The 24,366-nt window shown below is 43.9% G+C and overlaps 1 protein-coding gene across 4 annotated transcripts in view; it reads left to right on the forward strand.

Annotated features, from left to right (window-relative positions):
• Positions 1-6,651: 6,651 nt before the first annotated feature.
• Positions 6,652-24,366, forward strand: part of DTNA (dystrobrevin alpha) — a 234,206-nt gene continuing 216,491 nt past the window's right edge. For 2 of the 4 annotated variants that reach the window (XM_075494578.1, XM_075494579.1), the window contains exons 1-2: positions 6,652-6,836; positions 18,003-18,059. The gene's annotated coding sequence lies outside the window, so the exon portion shown is untranslated. The remainder of the gene's footprint in view (positions 6,837-18,002; positions 18,060-24,366) is intronic. The other 2 variants (XM_075494583.1, XM_075494584.1) reach the window with 1 other exon arrangement.

Raw genomic sequence — 24,366 nt, forward strand, 5'->3', positions numbered from 1 at the left:
TCTAGCAGCTGTCAAAGATTATTGTTAGTGCTTCTAAGACTGCTCAAGTGCTTTAAATTTGCCAGCGTAGAGCTCAGCAGGCCTGGCTGATTTCAATGTATCTACGTTTCTTAAACATTTAAAACATATTCTGTCCTTGATTTTGGACTTTTCTGTACCCCTCCTAAAATGAAGCATGCTAAGTTTCTGGGTACCAGCACCTTGTTTGTGACTAAAAACCATTGAATATGTCAATCTTGGTGTCACCTGCTTTTCTTCTTGTTCCCAACTAAGCAGCAGACCTTCCTTCAGCCTTCCCCCGCTTCTAACATCCTTTTGAACTTGTCATTACAATTTGTCCCTCGTGACTCATTTTGTGCCTTTCCGCATCCTTCCTATTCAGGCAGCCTTTGTCCCCATCTGTATCCCTTTCTGTACAGTTGCTTTTGTGTGACCCCAGTGTTGTTTACTTTACAAGGTGAACCTGGCAGTGCAGTAGGGTATTTCTATGGTGCCAGGGCTCGTTGCAGTCACGAGGACAGAAGGGAGGCTGTGCAGTCACACGGTAGCTCCCTGTCACGCAACATAGCATGTACAGAACTGACAAAGCAGCTTTGGCTTCTTTTGAGCCAACAGTAGATTAATTCATGGACATGTCATCCTCTCAAGATCATACGGCTTCATATTCACGTCCTGCATGTGCCCGTGTTTGAAGTGCGGGCCACCGTTGTTTCAAGTGTCTGCTCCCATAAAGAACTCTCCTTGTAACTATTTCAGATGGTGGGTATGGATACACTTAGTTACCATAAGGATAGCTCCCATTTTTCCTTTGCAGATCTTTAAGCATTTACAAGTGACGCCACCCTTTCCTCTTGCAGGTGGAGGGACAGAAAGGAAAGGGCTGTGCCAAGGGCAACGCTCACCTCAGGCTGGGTTAGGAAGTGAAACCAGGTTGCCAAATCCCCATCCCACATTCTTGCAGCAGCATCACATTATCTCCACAGATGAACCACTGACTTCCCTCAGTATGTGTAGAGGTCTTGGTGATACACGTTTAATATCACTTTCCATTTTAAAACACTGCATACTATTTAGCTGTTTGGCACAGACAGCAGCAACGCGCTAATGAAATTAAAGTCTCTGTAAAGCCCTATATTGCTCCAAAGTATCATTACAATATCCAGCTTCCAAACTCTTTAAAGTTAAAGCTTTTGCATTTGCAAGATGTAGAGCACAACAGCACAGTAATACAGCATACACTACATTAATGCAAATAACAGTCATAAACTCGCATATATCGACTGACAATAATTGTGTAGCACAATCTTTTCACTCTCTCAAAAGATGACTGCCACTGCTAGAATGTATTATTTATTGAAGATAAAAACTAAAAAGGAATTAAATCTTTTACTGTTGTAACTGGCGACCTTTACAGTTTCATCCTCTCAGACAACCTGAAATCCAATTGTTTGAAAGAATATCATTTGGTGAAAAATCACTCTGCTTCTTCACAGCCTCCCGTGGTACGTATTTGTCCGTCTTTCTCTCTAAAACAGTTGTGCTCCTCTCGGATTCCCTTCAAGCCTATTATTTTCTCTGGTAGACAGGCTGGACTCGTACGGCGAGGGTGGGAGCCCACTGGAGCTCAGCTGAGCAGCAGTCACACAACGGTAGCATTAAACCGAGGGATGGCAGATGTCTCCTGGTTTCACCAATTACGAGTAATGGCTAGTAACACTCACCACTAAAAAGGTTTTAAACTCCTCTTGGCGTAGAATAAACGATACTCTCAGAAGGTGCTTTAGAAGTGTCAGATGTGAATAGTCCCCTCATTTTGCAAGCAAATAAATGTCTGTTACAATGCATTTCTGGTACAGCGTGACCTCTCTGGGACTGCCATCGTATTCTGAATAGAACTCACGCAGCTACCACAAAGCTACTAATTTAGTAACAGACTTAATCACAATTCTAACTTCCAGGTCATTAAAAAAGCCCAGAGTTACACATGTAATCTGGTGCTAAACAGTTGACACCATTTCCTTCTTCTAAGGAGCAAATAAATGAAATTATTAATGAAAAAATTACAATAACACAGCGTACAAAGTGTTTTGTAGTTCTCTGCCAGCACATTACCCACTAAAATATTTTATTTCTATATAGCAGAAATCCCATTTCCTTCTGTGACATCTCAGAGTTAAGCACTGCGTTTTTCCAGAGCAAAGTATGGACTTTTATTCTCTGTCCTGTAATGAGTCAAGCAAGCCACCAACATACAGTGACAGTATTTTTACTGTTATTATCTGTATTCTGGTATTTCTGACAAGTTGAAGATTGCAGTAATGATGATGTATCCAAAAGTCCAGTTTGGATAATGTACCCACATGGAACAAATTCAGTTTATTATTTGATTTCACAGGCACTTAATCATATAAAACGATGCCTAGTTGGCACAGTGATAGATGAACTAGGGAAAGATTAGATTTGTTAACGGTGACATTAAGATCAGCACTGCCTAGTGTGATTCCTGCTCTCCTCACACTCTCTTAGATGTAGGAGGTGTGATCTCTCATTCTTCAGCAACGGAGGGATGTCAAATGAGGAACCTCAGAAGCTGACACCAAATGGTGGGAGGGCTGCTTGGTCAAAATGTGTTGTTATCATGTCTGTCATCTTCATTGTTAGAGAGCCATTTATGTACCCGAGAGGAAATGGGCTATGTATGGAAAACTTGAGACGACTGTTATAGAGCTCATAGTTTTTAATGTTATTCAATGTAAAATGTCGGAAAGCCAGTAAAGGGTTTGTAAACCGCTTCATGAATTGCTGGCTGGAAAGAAGAGCTGGTCAACGTGTGATAGGACAGCTTGCTCAGAAGGTGCGACAGAAAGAAGGGTCAGGAGTGCAGCAACTACTTTCAACTTCAAACAAAACCACAGCTGGCCACACCTGAGGCACTTCCCTTGTGCTGGAAGGGAACAAGACAAGCCACACCGTATAGGTGCAAATTAGACTCCTGTTTTTTATGGATGAGTCATCTTAAAAACTCAAGGAGAAAGATAATAGGGCAGCTAAGGAAGAACCTGTTGTTAAGTTTGCCCTAGAATTACATTTTAAGTTTCAATGACTCCCGGTCATTCTTGTTTTCCAGCCTTGTAATTAGGAGCTTGACCTTACGCCTGGCTGGAATGAACCTTTAATTTGATTAATGTTGGCACTTGACTGGTGTTGATGACAAGCCCAGGTGAAGCTAACAAACTTCAGGGTATTTTCTATCTTGTGAGATAATCCAAATGCATCCACATAAAGGGGCATAAAGAGGCAGCTTCTGGAGGAACTGCTCCCCAAGATACGTATAAAGGATCAGCAATGGAGTGTGTTGCTTTGCAGGTACAAGAATTAATGAGGGGACAAGAGTTGTCAGGTGATTGATTGCAGAAAGAAGCCCGCTCCAGCAGACACAGGCCAATGCCCCTCCTGCATGAACAGATGCCTGAAACATATCTCACAGTCACAGGCAGCACTCAGACTGCCCCATAACAACTCTGCGTTTGAATTTGTACCATCAGCATCTCCGTAGGACTGGCCCAAAAGCCGGATTTTCACCTACCAGAGGCTTCCACTTTTGGTTTGGTTTTAATTTAGTTTTCATCCATTTCAAACAAACCCAACAAACACATTGTTTTCCTGCAAACTAGACATTTGAGGAGAACTTCCCTTACAATACACTGATGTACGGTGTACCCTAAACAAAATAACCTTCCTGATGTGGCAGCAGCTCAGTCAGGCGGGCACGCTTGTCTGCCCCAAGGCTGCTAACAAGACCGAGAGCAGCACGAAGCCCTGACGTCCTGTTCCTGTGGTGCTCTGCCAGGAATCAAAGCACTTTTCTATGGGAATTCTGCCACCTTCTACGTGACGATAGTGTGTTGAAAAGCAGCCTGCTAACTTGAGTCTCAATCCCCCTTGGAAACATCACCTCTCCTGCCATGCAATGACTGTCACAGCCACGTCTGTGACCTATAGAAAGGGCAGTCCCTTGGCTACTTAGCCTTGGAAGGGCATGTTCTAGAGAATGAAAGATTATGGTTTCTTGTGGTGAAACTCCCTATGAGTGCAAATAATTTAGTGCCGTGTTAAAATAGTGATGACTTTAGCCCATAATTTCAAGAAATGAAGCAACGCTCCCTGACAAAGCCTCAGAAGCTACAGCTTATACCAGCCCTCCTGGTTAGCAGCCCAGAGAGCTATGAACATCCTCAGCCTCGTTAACATCTTAGCTGGATCCCTACTGAGCATCAAGGTCTCCTGGTATATTCTCTTGTGAGCTAGAAACAGAGATTTAAGGACAGGTTCTCCTGTGGTCTGATCTCCTTTATGTGTCACTCTTCCCTTTCAGTAAGGTTACTGTCACTTAAATGTCCCTGTTGAAACGCAAGTCTTTCCTTACCTCATCGTTACAGTGACAGAATCCCGTGTTGCATGCTCACTTATTCCATCCTCTGTGACGCTGCCTTTTTCCCATGTTTTTCTACTATACTCCGGTAACAATAATCAACTTCCATAACTGATATCATCTGCAGACACATGGACTTCCCCTGCTGGCTCTCCATCACCTACCGCACCTCATTTCAAGCTCCTGTTTCAACCTCCGTGTCCTCCATGACCTCACACCTTACTTCAGCTGTTGTGTCACCTCTTATACACTCCAACCCTCCCACATTCCCTGTGTGTCTTACCAAGCCAGAAGGTACCATCGGGCCATTCTCTGTGGTATCATCTACTATGCCTGAATCGCATTCGCATCCTCTTCCCACCTCTCTCTCCCACTGCTTCAGCAGTGTGAGGAGGCCAGTAACTGCAAAATGGTGTAACAGGGCATCCGTGTGAGAATCCAGCGTTGTCTGTGCAATGCCTTTCTCCTGTGCTCAACCCCTCAGACTGCCTTTTAAATGAGGATTATTAGATTCTCCAATATTTGCCTGCAGTTGGGTAGTATAATGCCCTAGCTATCTAACAAAGCACATGTGAGCCTCCAGCATGATCAAACCTCCCCCCTATTTCACTTTTCTCCTTCTTTTCTCCAGTCAGAACTAGGGTCTCCTCATGTTGTTTTCAGATTAGTCGAGGCATCAGTCCTGACACAGAACCAATGTAGCAGCACCCCAAAAGCCTTCAGCCCTCCTGACACCATGTGATGAGCAGGATCCAGATCCTTAAGCATTACCTGAGCTGAAGGTTAAGAATTGTAGTTATACATACTGTTAATTGTTTTAATAAGCGGATGGGAAAATTTGTGAAAGCTGAAGAGAAAAAAACCCATCCAACTTCCAAATGTCATTGTTTTGAAGACCGTACATTGCATTTCTAATGCAGATAGCTGTGTCTTATTTTCAGGTCGTACATGATGGATGACAGGCAACATGAGGATCCTTCTCAGAAAGGTGCTGAATTTTCTTCTCCGGTACCTGTGCGTTAAGCCTACGTGGTTAATCCCTACGGTTTACCCGACCAGAGCTGGGAAATAAGTGGGTCACGGAACTTTCGCACTAAAGACAATTCAGTTCCTTCACCAAAGCTAAAGGTGTTAATTTTTAGAACGGCAGGATCAGCGGAAGCTTTTGCTGTTCATCACTGCCGATAGCCGGGCTACCTCTTGCGCACGGAGGGCTCCCGCACGCCCACACGCTAACCTCTGCTCTTCAGCGGCGAGCCATGTTAAAGCTCAGCACGTACGCAGCCGCTTACACCTGCAGAAGCCAAATCCAGAGGAAAGGCTTTAACTGTGCCTTAAATGAAGCCTTCTTTCCCCAATACGTCACTGCGCTGTATGTGACGGGGCGAAAGTTGCGGTCCGCTCTGCGTCCTGGAGCTCAGGCGCCGGGCTGGCGGGGACCGAGCGCGGAGGGCCCCCTTCGCCTAAGGAAACACGGCTCGGGAGAGCACCACGCGCGTTCAGGGTGCGTTCTCCCAGCGCCTGCCCGGCCCGAACGCACCCGCCGCGCCCCGCTGCTGCGGCGGGCACGGCACGGCACGGCACGGCACGGCACGGCACGGCACGGGCCATCGCTCCCCCCGCCCGGGGCAGGGCTTTTCGCAGCGTGCCGGTCCTGCACCGTGGGGGGTTTAAAACGCGCCGGCCCCGGGGGGCTCCGCGTCGCGCCCCCCCGCTCCCGCCCCGCCCCGGGAGAAGCCCCGTCCCCGCCCCGCCCCGCCCCTCCCCGGGAGAAGAGGATGACATCATCCCCCCTGCCCGCCCGCCCCGCCGCTCCCCCGGCCAGCCCGCTACCCTGGGAGGGAGGGGGGGCCGCGCCCGCACCCCCTCACGGAGCCGCGCCCCGGCGGGGGGCTGGAGGGGCTCTGCCGCCCCGCCGCCCCGGCCTGCCGCCTGGCCTCGCCCCTGCCCCACACCCCACTACGTCATCCCTCCCGCCGCCCCCTCCCCCCCGCGCGCGCGGCGGTGCTGGCGGGGAAGCGTCCCCCGAGGGGAGCGCCGGGGCCGGGCAACGGCTTCGCGGCGGCTTCAGCCGCCGCAGGGCGCCGGCGCAGAAGCGTCGCGCCGGCGCGGTGGGGCGGACGCGCATGCGCAGCAGGGTGGGGGGCGGGCGCGGCGGGCGGGCGGCGGGGCAGCTCCTGCGCTGACACCTGCAGCATGTGCCAGGAGCTGCAGCGGCAGCGGCCGCCTCTGCCTCTGCGCGGCGCGGCCGCCCCGCTCCGGCGCCGTGCGCGGCGGCGGCGGTGGTGGCGGCGGAGGAGCAGCAGCAGCAGCAGCAACTCCTCCCGCTCCCGGCGTCCCTCCCGCCTGGCACCGTGTGCCGGCGGGTGCACGGTGACCTTACGGAGCGTGCATTACCTCACAGGTAAATATCAGCTGATCCGCCCCGGCGGCGGCAGCGGCGGGAGCAGGCGGCGGCGGGAGCCCACAGAGCCTTCCTGAGGTAGCGGTCCTGGCCGGGGCAGCGGGCGCGTGGTGCCGGGCGGGGGGCGCCGCCTGTTGCCGTTTACCTGTGTGGGGCAGCGGGCGGGGGGCGCCCGGGGTTCCCCCCTCAGTCTCCGGGGGTGGGGGGCGGCCTCGGCGGGGTGGGGAGGGCGGGGGGGGGGCCCCGGGCCAGCGGCCCGGGGCCCCCCCCCCGCCCTCCCCACCCCGCCGAGGCCGCCCCCGGTGGGGTCGTACCGCGCTCCCGCTTGTCCTCAGGGCGGGTTCGCGCTGCCTGCTGAGGCGCTCCCGGCCCTGGCAGGTGTGTGAGTGAGTGAGTGAGTGTGCACAGGCATGCGGCACGGCTGGGCTATCTCCCAGTGACCCATCCAGCCGCTCCATGCAGCCGGCCCTTGGGTCTGTCGGCACGGAGAGGGGGCCCGGTGGGCTCACGGCTGTCCCTGCTTGGCTGCTGTCACATCTTATGACCGGCTGAGGTAAAAGGGACGGAAAGGATGGTACCCCGTAACACAGCAGCAGTGCCTTTACCTGTGCGTTCACCGACTCGTTGGCAAACTTTGGTAATTGGTGGTGAAAATCTTAGTCATTGCAGCCAAAACAGCTTGTACTACACTCCCATGCTGAAGAGTAGCTGCCACCTAAAATTAAATATTGCTGGTGACTGCGGTGGTCAGCTGCATCTGGTACTTATTCACTGGATCCACTTCCCAGCATGGGCGATGTTTTAGGTAGTACTGTAAACACTGGTGGGAATCAATGTTGTCTGGTAATCCTCGATAGTTACTGGTGACCCAGAAGATGTTAAAATGAGAGGTTCACCAAGTAAGAATCAGTATCACAAAGTTGGTGTTTGTAGACTTTCAATATATTGTATTGTGTTTGAAGTTTTGTAACTTGCTGTTCACTTCTGAACGCTGAACCTCTGCTCCTCCCCTTGTTGTTGGGATATAGAAGTAGTTTAATCATAATGGGGAGTAAAGGCATGGATTCTGTGGTTTAACCCTGTCATAGCTATGGAGCTGTTTCAGTAACTTTTACCTGAATGCCAGGTTGTCTCTCACATCTATGAACGTGCACATGACTGGACACCTATTCACTAATAAAATTATGGCAACTAGAGAGTAGCCAGTACTAGATTTTTAAGCCGTGCAGGTTTCTGGTTGTCAAAGGGTAAGTGAGCATGGGATAAAAGCCAAAGCCATGTCTATTTTAAGTTCACGTCTTTATATTGCTTCTCAAAAGAGAATGATCCTACTGACACATTTTTGGGTTTCACCCTCCTGTTGCAGTCACAAGTCAAGTTCTTGTATTTATTCAAAGTTGGTATTTAATGCACTAGACGTTTTTGTGGGTTTTAGATGTTTCTGTGGTTTTATTTGGATTTTATGTTTTCTTTATCACAAGACAAAGTTAAAATTCAAAGAACGGAATGCCTAAAAATATATCTTTCCTTCCAATAAAAAGTCACACATAAAATATCAGCTCCTGACTTGACCTCTCAATGAGATATAACTGTAATCAGAATGAGGTGCTATAGTCTTGCAGTGGTAGTAGTAAATACAAAATTACATATGTGTGCACACTGTGATCACAGGCAAGTGCATGTAATACTCAGTATATGTGTCTCCCCAGTGGTGTGTAATCATTTCCGCAAGCAGTTTTCGGTGTGTTACTGGTTGTGTGCACTGATGCCCAGGATGGCTAAACTGTGCAGGCTCAACCATGGTAGATTCAGCTTTCTCTGGGAAGTACCTCAGGACCCAATCCTGAAAACAAACATGTGGCTGTGATCTCTGCATGCTAGGGTAACCTGCCGATCCCCCAACTAAAAAACAGAAAAAAGCACAAAGTACATTATGGTAAGCTGCTGGACAGCAATCTATTAAGGTTTAGAGGAAGGTGAAGGATGGATTTTTTTTGTTTTGTTTGGCTTTTGAAGGTTTAGTCCTTTATTAATGATTTCCTTGATTTCTATAGTTGTATGCTGTCAGAGACTGTAGAATTGATGATCTCCTCCTATCCGTTTTGCCCAGCGTAAGTCTATTCAGAATTGCCTATAAGGGTCAGTACTGATCTGTCTAACTTCCATGCCAGGCAAATAATCAGATATAATTGCACTGAAATCAATGAATATATACTGACATGAAACTGTGAGAAGAAAATCGGCCTCATGGTGTTTTATATTTGTATAGCTGAAAGCCAAAAATAGCTGTCATAAACACAGCGTGTCCTTTCAAAAGAAATAGTCAATGGCTATCTTACAGCTATCCAAAAAGTTTCTTCAGTTTCAGCAGCTTTGGGTTAGGAAAGTGAAGGCAGTAGTCTTGGAATGAGAACTGTTCTGGAGAAACTTTTTGTTCCAGTGACTAATCTCCTTCTCCTTAATTCTGTGCTGTTAATCTTAGTGTGCACATATCCACACTATTAACGTTTGGCAAGGACTGTTTTCTTAAACAGGGCTCCTTAAGTGTGTTGCCAGGTGTCACAGGGTTAATTCTAATGACTGTGTTTTAAACTGCTGCTCTTTACATTAATTATATATGTTCCTATCTCTAGGCATAACAGCAAAATGTAAGTGGTATGGAATGTTACATTCCAATTAGTTTTGCCGTGTAAATAGGGATTATAGTTGATGGATAAGTCTGACATGTACTGCATGACTTGTCATGTTTTTCCTGGAGAGAGGGGAGTCTTGGGACTGAGTCACCATGGAAGAACATGGAGCCCCGTAGGCACAAAACTGGCGCAATGGAGTGATGAGTCAGACCTCTTATCTTTAAATTTGGTATTATGTGGTATTCACGCACGGGGGGTACATTGCATTCATTGTGCACCTAGGCAAGTAACTAGCAGGCAAAAAACTCCTTAATCTGTCGTCTGACTCTGGGATGCCTTTTCTTTGCAGAGTTGGTCCTGCTTCTATTGAAATGAAAGGCTGTTCGTTAGGATAATGTGGGAAATCATGGTGTATTAACTTGCTGAGCAGATCAGGTCTGCCAGGCAATACGGCATTCATTTCTTACATTGTTTCAAATCCAATAGTAGTATGACCTAATACTTACATTTTCACTTTCTGCATTGTAGATTTGCACCAGCTTTTTCAGACTTCTGAAAACAGATAAAGAATAGAGGAGCAAGAGCAGTGTTGCATCTTCATAGGCCCCAATGCTTGTCTAAGCTAAATGACTTTTATGAGTGTTGCTGTGGAATGACAGTATTGTTTCTGATTCCAGAGGAAGCTGATGTTATTGCTAAGCTAATGAAAATAATTAAAATTTCTTAGAGGTGGTAGCCTCAGAAATATGTTAAACGGTGAGAATGAAGACTGCTCACTCAGCTGTTTTCAGAAACAAAACAAAGCCTTACATCAGAGATGTCTTCACTTAGACACTTATTCTGAACTTCCTTGAATAGCAATTGTTATTAACACCATCTTCTCAAGCTAACGGAGCATGAAAGTTCCTTGATTTATAACCATTTGGGAGCAGATGCTTGAAATTCTGTCCACTTACACAAACAGCACAAGAATGAGACTTTTGCTGAAAATGGGGGGGGTAGGGGTTGCAGGGGGGCAATTGTGTGTGGGGCAATTGGAATGGCCTAGAAGAGTGTAATGTAACAGTTCCCTCTCCTACTTCATTACAAAAGCTACTAGAGGGACTGTGTGTGGGAAAAAAAAAATACATGAGGTTTTTATTTGAAAGTCGTAGCAGAACATTATTGATCTGTATATTTTTAAATGTCGTGAATGTAACTAGTCACCATTTTGTGATCACCACAGACGTTAGTACTGGTTTTGGGGTGGGGTGTGTGTGTTAATGGTCTTGCATAAAAAGCTTCTGTCTTCTCACATTGCCTTAAATTGGGAAACTGTTACAATGAAGACACATTGGAAAACATGCAGGAAAGATGTGCCAATTTACATCTAAATCATACCAATTTCAATTAGAGTGTAAATGCTTTATTTGTTTTAAGTTGGATACACCTGTTGTATTCTCTAGATGTATAGATATCTAGAAGGTCACATGTGGAGAAATCAACGCAGGGAGGGTTTAGCAGTCTCAGCAACTGAGATGAAATGCCAAGCCACTTGCAAGAACTTGGAAATTTTAGTGGTCTTTGTGTCCTGGTGTAGAGATCAACAAACCTGAGACTGGTTGCACTGATGAAGAAAGTGATACCAGAACTGAAAATCTCCAGAGAAACCCATCACAACTCTAGAGAGATGGAGATGCAAGAAAAGCCTTCAAATACCTCTTGTTTGGATTTAGTTACCATAGAATTGGAATACCATGAAGTCGCTTGGTGTTATGATGCGCCCTGGAAGTCAATAACATTTTGCTATTGACTTCAGTAGAGCCAGGGGTTTGCCCTGCTATGTAAGATAGGCAGGACTGAAATTTATGGGGCTAAATCCTTCTCTCATTTACGATGACATAGATCCAGTCCTAGTGTATTTTCTCCCTCACAGTGAAGAGAGAAAGAGATTATAACTGTGCTACCTATCCACGGCATATCCACAGCTGGTGCTAGGGAATAGAATTATTTTATGCTGTTCCTGTACGCTATGGAAAACCTTTACCATTAAATGTGTGATGTCATCTTCTCCTCCTGTAACCACTATACTTATACTGATTACGTGAGAAGTACCACTGACAGTTCACATACCTGTGCATATGCCACAAGGACCCAGAGGGAAATCCTGAGCTGTATCTTTTATTGTACAGAGCCTGCATTTGTATAAGGACGCGCTGTATAACTAGAACAGCCTGTAAAGGGAAATACTTAGATTTTTATAATTGTTCAAAAGAGATTACAACTTAACAGAATTCCATCCTGTAATGTACAAAGTACAAAAATAAAGGCTCTTTTCAGTTAAATCCTCTACCAGATTGATGCCGAGAAGCAATGCAATATCTCAAATGATTTGGGCTTTTTTAATCTTCTTAGCTGGAAGATATGTCAGAAGAGCCAGGGGTGGAGATCTACAAAAATGAAGTAGAAGATTCATGTGGAATTTTCTCCTGTAGTGGTCTGGATGCCTCTGCTTATTTTGCTTAAAATGAAATTCAGACTTCAGAAGCATGCTTGATTTTCTTTTCTCTTGGCGCTGACAAGCTCTGCCTTGGCTTTGTTGTCTCAAGAGGTAACAGCAATTAAAATGTGATGTGACAGTGACTTCTATAAACTGTTTTATGATGTAAGAATCATAATGTAAGATTTTTCTGACATGATGAAAATTAACAGGGGAAAGGAAATCTTTCAGTGTTATCTGCAGCTTTTCAAAAGTTCAGCCGGAACTTCCTCATGATTGCAGATTCCTCACACAGCAGGTGTGAATGGAGGCTCATTTAACTGGTAAAACTCCTCTACAGTGAAGTTTGACCATGTTGGTTTAAATAAAAGCTTGATATAATTTTGCCCTTGGGCCTTCTTGGGGAACAGAGGAGCTTCTGGTTTAGTGCCAGACTTTGCTTGTCGTACTTACGGGTGAATAGATCCATTGAACAGTGAGACCACATTGAACTGTTCATCTTGGCTTGTGCAGGAAGGTGGAACTGTGTTTGCACTATGCTTGGCACCAGGCAGGATGGGTAGCTCATTCCATCCAGGAGGGAGAGCCACGCTGAGTGGTCCCAAAGCAGCCTCCTGGTGACTGAATCCACAGGTGACTGGAAGAAAATAAAAGTAGAAGATAACGCAACATTTTTTGGAATGTAATTATTACCATTAGAAGATTAAAACCCAAAAGTAAACCATGACCCACCTCTGTCTTCAAGTGATAAAGGTGAAACATAGTGCAAGTAAAAAAGAAAGAACAGCTTTAATCAAAAATGTGAGAGGGAGCAGTGTGTGCAAGATGGTGGTTATGATCTTCCTGGAAAGATTTGAGCTGAATTGAAGATCTGATGCAGGTTGTTCTGATCTTGACCCCTGGTTCCTCACCAGGGGCCAGTTACTCACCAAGTCCACACACATATGAAAGGAGCTGCCTTTTGTAGGCCATTTGTATATGCCCTTATGCCTGGCAGAATTGCTCCGTATAGTGGCTATTTACATCTATTGAGTTTTCTCACAATTGCCCTGTTGTACTTGATTGGTGCCAGAGTTGAAGTTAAATGATGGTTGGCCTGTGCTTAGCCACAGCAGCATTGTGCACGGTAATCACTGCTACAAAGTAGGTCTTGATCACAGTCTGAAGTACCAGTCAGCTCTCCTCTTTTCTTTCCTCTTTGAAATCTTCTTTGCTTTGGCATGCGAGTCAATGAGCGTGGTCATGTGGTGTGCAACAAAAACTTGAGTTGCGCTGGGAGGCTTGCCTCCCTGGAGAAAGAAGGGCTCTTGGCTGCCCACCAAAGCCCATCACAGCTTGACAGTTATGCTTTAGTGAAATGGACCGACCAACTTCTTGGTGGGCAGAGTGCCAGCCTAACAGATGGGCCTGAATGTGGGCAGCCAGCAAAGCACGTACATACGTGTAGATGTAGATAGTTGTATGTACAGGCATAATAAATAGGGATCTCTGCAACGTGAAAAAAAGTTGCCAAAGCAAAAGGCTGAGTACTAAAGCAATGAGCCTGAAGAGAGACTTCTTTCGGGAAGGGGGCATGTCAGAGTGCTCAGAGGAAGGATCTGTGCTTTCCTTGTTGCTCTCTGCTTGCAGTTTTGCAGATTATATAATAAACAAAGGAGGCTATTTAGTCTTTTGAATTCAGGCACTCTTGTTACTACAACTGGGAATGTGGAAAATGACACTTCACTGCAGTCAGTCCCCTTACAAACTGCTTGAAGCTTGCTACCAGCTCAGATTCTACCAACGTGTTTACTAGTACATCTTGAGATCCGTGGAAATCTGTGCATGCCACACTTTGCATTTTGAATTACATTTTGAAGTGTGAAATACTAAACCGAGCAAGAGCAAGAGTTGCACAGAAATCAGTTACCACTACAGAACAGAACAAAACTTTCTCTACAGGTCGTAGCTTCCAAAATCTTTGTGTGTAGTTAGCTAGCGAGTAAATGCCAAGCCCCTTCCATGGGTGGCAGGCAGCTAACACATGCATGCAGGCCATATAATAATTGATAATTAAACACTCCTAAGTCATTTGAAGAGCTAAACATTAGTTGTATCTCTACAGAAGGGTCATGGAAAAGGTAAGTGACTTGAACTTGTCTGCAGAGGGATTTGATCACAGAAGCCTATTTCCCTTGAGCCCATTTCCCTAATTTTATCAGATGCTGGAGAATTTCCTGGCCTTGCTGTCTCACGGCACACAGGTATCTTGCTTGAAGGTCCAGCTCTCTTTACTAGGAGAGGGCACTAGTGGATTGCAGGATGAATAGCATCACACACCCAGCTGGAAATTGCCTCGGGCTCCTCTTAAAATTCGGGAAGGTCTGTGGACACAGCTTTCCTTGAGCTGATAGGGCAAACCAAGGATCTGTGATTTTTGGCAAAATCTGTAATGAGCTCTGGATGCCCTCAGTACAAAAGTAGAGATTCAGCTTTATGTTTCTAGGACCCTTAAGTTAGATTAGCAGGAATTATTAGGATAAGAAAAATCTTTTCTCAAATCTTGGAAATAAATTATATTTACCAGATCTAATGTAATCCCTTTACGCTTAAGCTGAAGACATGGCAGCTGTCTGTGTGACTCCCAAATCAAGTACTGCGGTTGCTGGCTTCCCAAGTGCACACTGCACAGAGAAATTTTGCAAGCCAGTGCTAAATGGGCCAGCAGGCCTAGGGAGTACATTTTGGCTTAAAGGATGTGGGACCAGGCTTTTGGTGGGGGCTGACCTACCTGGCAAGGCGTCCAAAATGAGTACACTGAAGGGACTGTTTTGAAGAGGGGGAATAATGAGGTCATTTCTTAGGGCCCAGATTTCAAAAGATGTTTAAAAACTCCTGTAATGGAAATGACAAGAGTATGCCTGGTGCATTCTGAATATCGAATGGAAGGATGTGTTCTGGTCTGAGCATAATGTCTGATGTGCACATACTTTTATTAACTTTTTATTCTTCTGTTAGTCTTTCAGGTGTGTTTACCATGTGACTCTGCTCATTTTTTCCCTTCTTAAATAATAACCAGAACAAGCAGTTTAATGGTGGTGTGCACTAGCTATTAGGAACTACAGGGATTTAAATCCTCTGTGTGGGAATTCTGCAAGTTTTGACTCATTTAATCCCTGTCTGCTTAGGCCACATCTACCATTCCCCTTTGTGCAGGCTAGGGGGAACATAGCCCTTAAGTCTCAAGTGATTTTTATCAGTTTTCTTATCACCTGCATTCAGCTGCTTCTGGTGGGACTATTACAAAAACACAGGTGGAGTCCTCCAAAGGACTGGGAGAGGGCAAAGTGAAAGAAAAACAGGATGGAGGGAGGAGGGTTGTTAAAAGGGGAAAGTGGGATGAAGAAAAATGAGATGCAAAAGGAGAAGGAAAGCAAGGCAAAAGGTAAGAGTAGAAAGAAAAAAGGAAGAAAAAACCTGAAACCAGTAGAAAAGAAAGAGGGAGAGGAAAAGAAAAAAAAACCCAGATTATCAGATGAGGACTGTACTGTGTTAAAGAAAATTAGCACGTGCTCCAGCTAAGTTACTTTTCTCTTAAGATGACAGAGCAGGACTCATCTTGCAAAGGCTTCTTTGGGAAAAGGGTCTCATTTGACCTTATGGGACTACTTATATGAGGAACTCGCTTGAGAAGACCTTTATGGGGTGAAGACCAATGTTGGCAGTAGCAGGGTCGAGCTGTATGTTTATGCCAACAGACAGGACACTGATTTCCTTTTTATTACAGAGTCTGCTGAGGTAGGAGTATATTTGTTCTCAGCTAAGTGCTGGCACTGAAAAGAGGAGAGTAAGTCACTGTATGTTTTAAGCCTGCAGATAGGCACATTGGAAGTTGAACTGCATCACACCATGCTCTGTATAACCTTCTACAAAGAAAGGTGATACATACTGTCAAATACTGTAATGTTAGAGGTATTACTTTTGAAGTTGCTGTTTCTCTAGACAGATACAGAAGATTTAAAAGCAATCAGTGTTCGAGAACACTGCATCAGTCTACCCTAAAAGGCACTTTGCTAATTTTTTCTTCCTGACCCTTGTTTAGTCTAGTCATATTAAGACCAACATTATTATGGACAAGTGCATGAAACTTATTTGCACAGAAGAGATAAACAGTAACTGTTGTACAAGATCAGTAACTTAAAATGCAGCTACTTAGTACATTTCTCTGCACCATGGATTAGCCAGTCATCCTTTTTAGGTAGAAGAATAGGTAGAATACCTTCATATTTTGGTGAAGGGAATATTTCATTTGTCCCATTGTAATGCTCTTCTGTATTTCCACAGGGAATGCTACATCTTTGATATGCTAGGAGCCCCATATTATCATTGCTATTTGCATTTACACTTAAATGCTGCCATCTTACTTTTAAAAACAAGCTAGCAGAAAGATAATTATTCCTGTGCAATTTGTGGCTTTCTTTTTTTTTCTTTCAACACATGAAAGCATGTAGTAGGGCATTATAAAACTCTTTTGATTTGTTATAGGCAATCAGACTTTTGATGGTGTGCTTGACTATCAGAACAAACGACCATGGCTTCTTTACCATAAGCTCTGTTCCAAATAATTAATGTAATGTTAGTAGGCTTAGTGAAGCAGTGGGCTATATTACAGTGACTGCAAAGCATGGAAACCTACTGTGTCTTCCTGTCATAAAAAGGCCCTGCCTGTGCTGTAGATCCTATGAAGAATTTGTAGAGATACTTGAAAGGATAAAACACTGTATAAATTCCTGAAGTTCAAAGAGAAAATACCACTCAGGATAAAAAAGGGAGCTTAGCCCAGCAGCAGCTTAACCGTATATGACAGATCTAGTGCTAAGTCTTGCACCATCAATGCAAATGCTTCTGGAGTTCACCAAGTAGCCAGATGGAAGGACTAGAAGAAAGGCTTTGAGAATACTGACCTTGCGGGGGCAGAGAGAAAAGGCATGCGCTTCCCAATAAATGACTCTGATTCTCTGGGCAGGATATGAACAGGGAAGATTTAAGACGTGTACAGCTAGATCTGTCTTGCATTTCCTGTGAAAACTACTTTTAAAGGCATTAATATGTATTTGTCTGTATTCCTGTGCAAGTATTATGCCATAAATAAAATTGGGAACTGTGCAAGTTGGCAACCCTGTTATTCTAACATAAGGATAGATTACACGAGGCCTGAATGATGCTTTTGAGAGCTGAGACTTATAAAACTCATTAGCTATGTCCTCCTTCCTGTGCCATATAATGACATGAACATTGGATCAAAGTTGATCACCTTCAGGCCATGAGGGTAATAAAAAATTCAGCAAAAAGGCTGGTTTAGAGGGGACACTTCCTCTGTGACCTTCAGTCATCATGTCCTGGACCCCACTGTTTTCTTGTCTTGCCAGCTCCCCACAGAAGCATCCCATAGAACGACGCCCAGCCATGCCTCATGTTGGCCTCCCTCCCCAGCACAGAGCTGCTCTTGTGTGTGCTCTCCTCTACAAGCCCAAGCATCTTCTCTCCCCTTCTGCCAGTGGCACTTGGATTTAAGCAGCTCTGTCTTATCTCAGCCGCTGCTGCACGTTGACCATGGATGGCATACGAGCATGCAAATTATCTCAGTAAATAATTTGCACTAGTTGTCACATAGAACAACACAAACCTTGGTGGCTGTGGCAGGCTGCTGTTGCTGTAGGAGATGCGCAGGGACAGCTTTTATGAGCGCCTGAGGAGAGGAATGACACAACAGCATTTTAGCAGCTGTATTGATGCCGGATGCTCTTTCAGGCACCCTACCCAGTGGTCGCAGTCTTCGTTTCAAGTAGTGTGAACATTTGGAAGGTAGGAAGTTATGTTGTATCCGGAACACCTTAATGTTAAATAAAATGAATATGGACACATAGCAGTTAAGTGCAGTCCTGGGAAAGTATGTGTGAGATTGCAGTCACTGCTAAGAGGGGTATGCTTGTTGGAGGCCATATTGTGGCTTTTTGGCCCTTGCTGATGACCACAGGCATAGAAATGGTTCATGTTGCTTTTGTTTATTTGTAGGAAAAGGAAGAAACATGGAGCTGCGTCTCTGTTCTGAAGCTAAAGTATAGATTAAAGGTACTCTTTTTTTTCCCCACGGTTTTGGTTTTTAGGAGACTGCAGCAATGTATTCTAAGCAGTCACAGGAGCTTTAATGACAGCTGTTTTGCTTGAAAGCCTGTATCTGTCAGTGTGTGTAACATGATTTGATGTAATCCTTTGGATTTCCTCATGTTTAAAAAAGCTGCAGAGTCTTCTTTGCCTACCAAAACACATTTAACAGTTGAAATTTTAGCAGGGAATATTTCTAAAATCTACCATTTTGCATATACTCTGTTTGATGATCCTACTGTTTATGTATTTTTAATACATCTTTCACATTAGTCTGAACATCCAATTAAGGACATGGTTTAGCAAAATATAGGAGTTTGGAAAAAAAAAAGAAACAGAAGTAAAATAACACTAGCAGAAACCTTAGTAGTCCCATATCCCTATGCCATTTGCTGCTCAAAACTGAGGAAAAATATTTGAAACTGAAGTTGTCTTTCATGGCAGACTTTATGCCTATGAGTCAATCTCTTACTACTCAGCTGTCGAGAAGATTTGTCCTTGAAACCCAAGTTTCCCTTACATACACTGACATGTGTTTTGCAAAACCTTGAAATTACACAATGGAAGGGGAGCTGAAAACTGCTGCCAAATCTAGTAGATGGTCATGGTTATCCGGAGCTGACCAGAAGCTCTAATTTCATGCACTACGGTACTGCAGATTGAAACCACGGAGCTGCGGTGTGCAGGCTCATAGTCGGCACCGTGCAGGTGGCTGCCCCTTTGGCCAGGTGGGGAAATGCAGATTTACCACAGAGGGCAGGATGCGAGTGTATCGTTCCTTTGACATCAGTGGGCAGGCTGTCGCTTTCCTCCTGTTTTGTTTGCCCAAAACACTTCACTTTTTCTGAAACAGCGATACTTGAAAGGCGAAGTTATTGACTGGCGCAGTGGGTGCTGTGGCACGCTGCCTCGCTCAGAACGCAAAGGAGGAGAGTGGGGATATAGGACCTGAGTGTAGCACTCCTGAGTTAGCTATTCTGAAACCAACCAAGTCCAGGGCAGTTGAATTTGATACTGTTTTTTCCAGGGGACTGTCTTTGGCCCTGCCTAACAGAGAGAAAAAAGCGATGCTCATCCCATTGGTATTACGATTTACATCCCAATTTGTTGATACCAACACCCTTATCTTTGCTAAGCTGCAGACAAACTTGTTGCATCAGATCCAGTTATCCAAAATTACCAGCATCCAGTTGGATGACTCTCATGGGGCTTTGGGAGGGGGGAAAAGGGTGTTTGGTTTTTCATGGTGGTATTCTTCCTTTCCTTGCTTTTCTTTTTATCAACTTCTTTCCACTGAAATGACAGCAAAACTTGCATGTTGTTGTAGTTAGCTCTTCATACATCTATTTTCATTTAAGGACTACAGGGTACTGGGCCAATCTACATTTTTCTAGTAGTCTTCAAATGCCGTAAGTAAGAACAATTTATTGCTTTGTTCACAAAGCCTCAAACCAAAAGGAGAGGTGTTTCTTTTATCACTTCCTTGTCTTTGGCAGCCTCACAGCAGTGAAACTTCCTGGGCCTCTTGCTGTCTGCTTGGCTAAGTCCTTTTGTTAACAATGGGTTAAAAATTCTTTAAGAATATTTTTGCTCTTTATACTTTACCTCATACTTCTACTTGTGTTTGGGTAGAACATACCAGCAACTGGAACATAATTTATGAAATGTTATTAAATGTTGTTAACGTGTTTAAATTGAAACTCCAGCATACGCTCATACACAGTCCTCAAGTATCAAAACATTGTTAGCATATGTTATGTGAGCAGTTAGGCTGGAAGCTCAGACCTTGAGAGGGCCTTCACTATTATTTTCACAGCTTATTTTTCACAGTTTATTCCTTTTTTCCTTTTATTGTTTTTTTAAATAAGACAATCCTCCCCTACCTTGCAAGAGCTGAGTGTTTGATGTGACTTTGTTTTGGAAAGTGGTAGCACCCACTTGCATACTATTCGTGAATCATCAATGTCATTAGATATTAAGGTGTTTAGCTGGGTTTTGATATATAAGGCTCTGCTCCATATCATCTGTGCATCTGTATTAACTGGCTTCTTAACTGTTGTGTTTTTCTACTTGGCAAATATTCTCAGCAGAAGCACCTACAGCAGTTGCTTCTAAAACTGCAGCATTTGTAACTGGTAACTGTAGTGTTACCATTGTTTTTTTAATATTCTATTTTTAAATCTCCCTTTTTAAAAAGAAAATACATGGAACAGTTATCAAGAAATGCAGCAAAAAACTACCCCAGTCCAGAAGGCTTTAAAGCAAAATACAAAGCAGTACAGCTAATCTGTGCCTTCTTGTACAAAAGGAGTGTGTAACACACAGTCTAGGCAGTAGATTTTTAGCTCCACAAATTCATATAGCTCCACTGAAGTCACTTCTGCAGGGATCTGTTCTGAGTGTGTTCCCAGTGAAGCTATGAATGGTGAAGCACCCAGCACATACACTGGGGCAGGATCAAACTAGACATGCATCAGAGAAGGGAAGTAAATGCCTGAATATATACATTCATGCATGTCTCTAAAGGTGAGGTGACTGGATTTCTTAGTATATTGGGAGGTGGGGAAAGAGACAATGATAATGCAAAAAAAAAAAAAAAAGGTGAGGAATCAACATCCAGGAGGCTTTTTTGAATTATTTGTACAGTGTATCACAAAAACACAACAACAAAGAGAAGGCCAAAGTCCTAAGAACATGGATTGAAATGGTCAGAGTCCCTTTCAAAAGGCGTGAGTCCATGCCTGCATTAATCCCAAAGTGACTTGTTTCAGGAAGAGGGAGTATTTTGAACACCAAGAATTGTTCTGTTCTCAGTGACCTGACTGAGGATGAACACATTTCCCATTTGTAATTGGAGTATTATTAAGTCAGCCCATTTCTCACTGCGGGGCTTCAAGTCCCAAACAGGTGGGAGTTCATCCATTGTTTTATTTACCAGCCAAATGAATTTGTCTCCTTGGGTCTTTAACTCCTGCATCCCTGATGACACTGGCCACTGCTAAAAGTAATGATTTGGTTTTGTCAGATTTAGATCTATTTAATAGCATTGTCAAATAACAAATACTTCTGTTTCTGTCAATAAACGTCTATAACTTTTTCAGCATAAGCAGGAAAAAATGACGTCATGAAAACTTTGGGAGCTGATACTAGAGCTGACTTCCCATGGCAATCTCTGTGTGTAATCCCAGGTGGTTTAGCATGATCCAAGTGCCAAGTTAGCTCCTGGCTGCAGAGGGAAAGCTTCTCAAGGCTGAATGGTAATAACTTATGACCTTCCATGTTTCATACACTTATTTCCTCTTTTATTTTCCTATCTGAGCACTTCAGATGATCACAAATAACTGGCAAACATTTTTTGCTTGTTTGTTTTTAAGTAGTCTTTTGAACTGACAAGACATGAAATCCTTAGACCAAAGGACAGTATTTTTCAGTAGGTTACAAATATCTGAAAGAAGAGACGCTGAATATATTTACCTCAGCCATGATTTTACTGCCATAATAAGATTTTTTTGCTTTGCTGCATACACCAGGACTTTAAGATTATGTTATCTTACACTGAGCTAAATCCAGATACAGGATTTAGTTGTAAAATATACAAGGAGAGGTTTGTGGCTGCAGAAAATCTCTACAATCCCCTTTCCATGAGAAGATATTAGCGGGGTTGAAAGGAATCCATTGCGTAGTGCTTTCATGCAATCCTAGCTAAAGTAACAGTGACCTTGCTAACGCTCCTGCAAGGCTCCTGAGGATCCAGGGGTAACTTCATTGTGCCAGATGGCAGTGTCCTTTCCCTGCAGGTTCCTTGGTTTTGATTGCTCTGCCAAAGGTTGTGTTCACCAAAAGTATATGAACTCAATGAGCGATGCTCACCTGCGCTTTCCACCCTTCCGCACAATGCTCTTAACCTGCAGTAACTGCAGAAGAGGCACCTCCTGAGCGTGTACAGCCCGTACCAAAGGTCACCTACCCATACAGTATGAGCTCCTGAGTAAACCCATGTGCCCTCCCTCAGTAGGAGCATCCACAATGGCTGGAGCTTAACTACTATCATTTGATGATTCATTTGCAGTGCTTATTTTCTAAAAATTGCATAGCCTGTTCTCAAAAGCAAGGCAAAGAAAAAAGCAGCTGTTATGAAAAGAGAGGAAGAAAAACTCACACATACAAAACACAGAGCTTTAAAGAACCAAAACCACATTGTTAGGGTAGGAAAAAAACAAGAATTTGCCGTGTTTTATCTTTGAAAAAGAGCAGAAATAGATCAGTTATATTTTTGAGGTACTATTCATATTTTAGACAATTAACAGCAACACTCGTGAGTCTAAGAACGTATGGATTTGAATTCAGTCCTGACTTGCATTTCTTACTTTTGTGGGGTTTCATAGAGAATAAAACAGGGAATTTTTTCCTATTGTAAAAAGACATACTTTTATATTCAGTACTAGTGAATTGTAGGCATGTAATATTGATACTGAAATAAACACACTGCTTTTTAAGGGTAAGAAGCATCAGAACCAACCAGTCCAAATTTTCTCTGTCGTATCATCGAATACTAAGATGGACTTTGTTGTGCTTCTCTTTATTGTAGCATAGCTTATGTAGAATTTGATTCAAAAAGCAGAAAATTGGTGTGACTGAAAATATGAAAAAATTAATTTTCAGTGCTGTGTGATGTTTTGCAAAAAGTATTTGCTTTCTTTGGAACAACTGACCAACAAAAAACTGTAGCTGAAACTGAAACTTCCCATTCAGAAATTTCATAATATTTCATTTAAAAATTCGTGATTGAAATGAAACATTTGGACATCTCCAAATTAATTGTTTTCTTTCACGTCAGTCTGAACTTTAATTTTTTCTTCCTGAGCTACTGCAGCAATTCATCCCTTCCCCCATGTCTCCCAGTAAGTCAGGCTGTCCAGCCCGGAGATGCATCTTTCATGGTGTGTCACCAGTGTGCAGCTTCTGTGCCCAGTGGGGAAGTTGTATTTACTGCTGAGATGATGCTTTGCCCAAAAGCAGCCCCATAGTCCAGTCCACAAGGCACCAAAATTAGAAGTCCATTGAGGTACTCCAGCAGCCCAGAGAGACACAGCTTAGTCTCAAAACAAAACAGTCTGCTTTGAAAGTGATACATTTTTTCTGCATGAATTAAACTTGGCTTTTAATGAGGTACTTCATTTGGATTTTGCTGATGGGAGATTTCAGTTTTCAGCTCAAGTTAAAGCACTTCCGTGCTAAAACTCCCGCTGTTCAGTTTTGTTCTGCTGACCAGCTCTCTTCTGAGATGCTCTTATTCTTTGTTTGCATCGGTTGTAACTAGGAATCCTTGTTGTGAAGGCTTCCCTTCTGAGATGCATTCCCTGTTCTTAAAAGTAGGGAACTATGGAACCAGTGCTCTTTCTCAAAACGGAAGAAATGTGTCAAGGTCAGATGATAAATGTTCTTGCAGACTGACACATGCATTTACATTTAAGGTCCTGACCAACTCGGAGCCCAGAGAAACAAAAAATCCTGCCTCTGTGTGTGTATTTAAGGGAATAACCCACAGATGAGTCATGAATGCAGCATTACTAATGACCCTACCCACACCACAGCTGCTGAACCTTCCTGCAAAGCAGAATGAGCTACAGACCTCCCCCAGATGCCAAGAACATCTCATCAGTACTCCCTGTAGCTGATGGTCTCTGACAGGCTTTCAAACCTGGCCCCCACCTTCTAGCTGAGGAGCCTATGCAGAGAGTCCCAGGAAAAATCTGTTCCCTGCCCCATGCGTGACGTGACCCACCCACATCCTTTCCCATGGCCTCACCTCCTGTGAGATGAAGTCTCCCAACCCCCAGTAATCATTGTAGCACTGAATTTACCTTTAAGTCATGAAGCTGCAGCAGAGAATCACGCCGAATGAGTGAATGCATGCAAATAAATGTAAACCACAGAGAATGTGGTAATTTCTGCAATCTTAATATTCTGGCTATATGCCTATTAGCATTTTCTTTGATGGACTAGCTTCCTTTGACGTAGGACATCATATATTTTCTTAATGACCTTTGTAAAGGCAATTCATGAAAAAAAGGTAGAAATAGCGCAGTGTTGTTTTAGAATAGGCTAAAAATCCTTTTGTGACTCTCCTTGTTAAGCAAGCAATGTTTCTTCCAGGGCAGCACAAAATGTGAGTTGAAAGTGGGATGAGAGCAATTAAGATCCAAGAAAGGGCGTGTAGAAAGCTAGGATTAAAGCAAGCTGAAAAGTGAAATTTCAGCTGAAGAAGAAAAGA

This window comes from Mycteria americana, chromosome 2 (genome assembly GCF_035582795.1).
Source record: "Mycteria americana isolate JAX WOST 10 ecotype Jacksonville Zoo and Gardens chromosome 2, USCA_MyAme_1.0, whole genome shotgun sequence".
NCBI classification, from domain to species: domain Eukaryota; kingdom Metazoa; phylum Chordata; class Aves; order Ciconiiformes; family Ciconiidae; genus Mycteria; species Mycteria americana.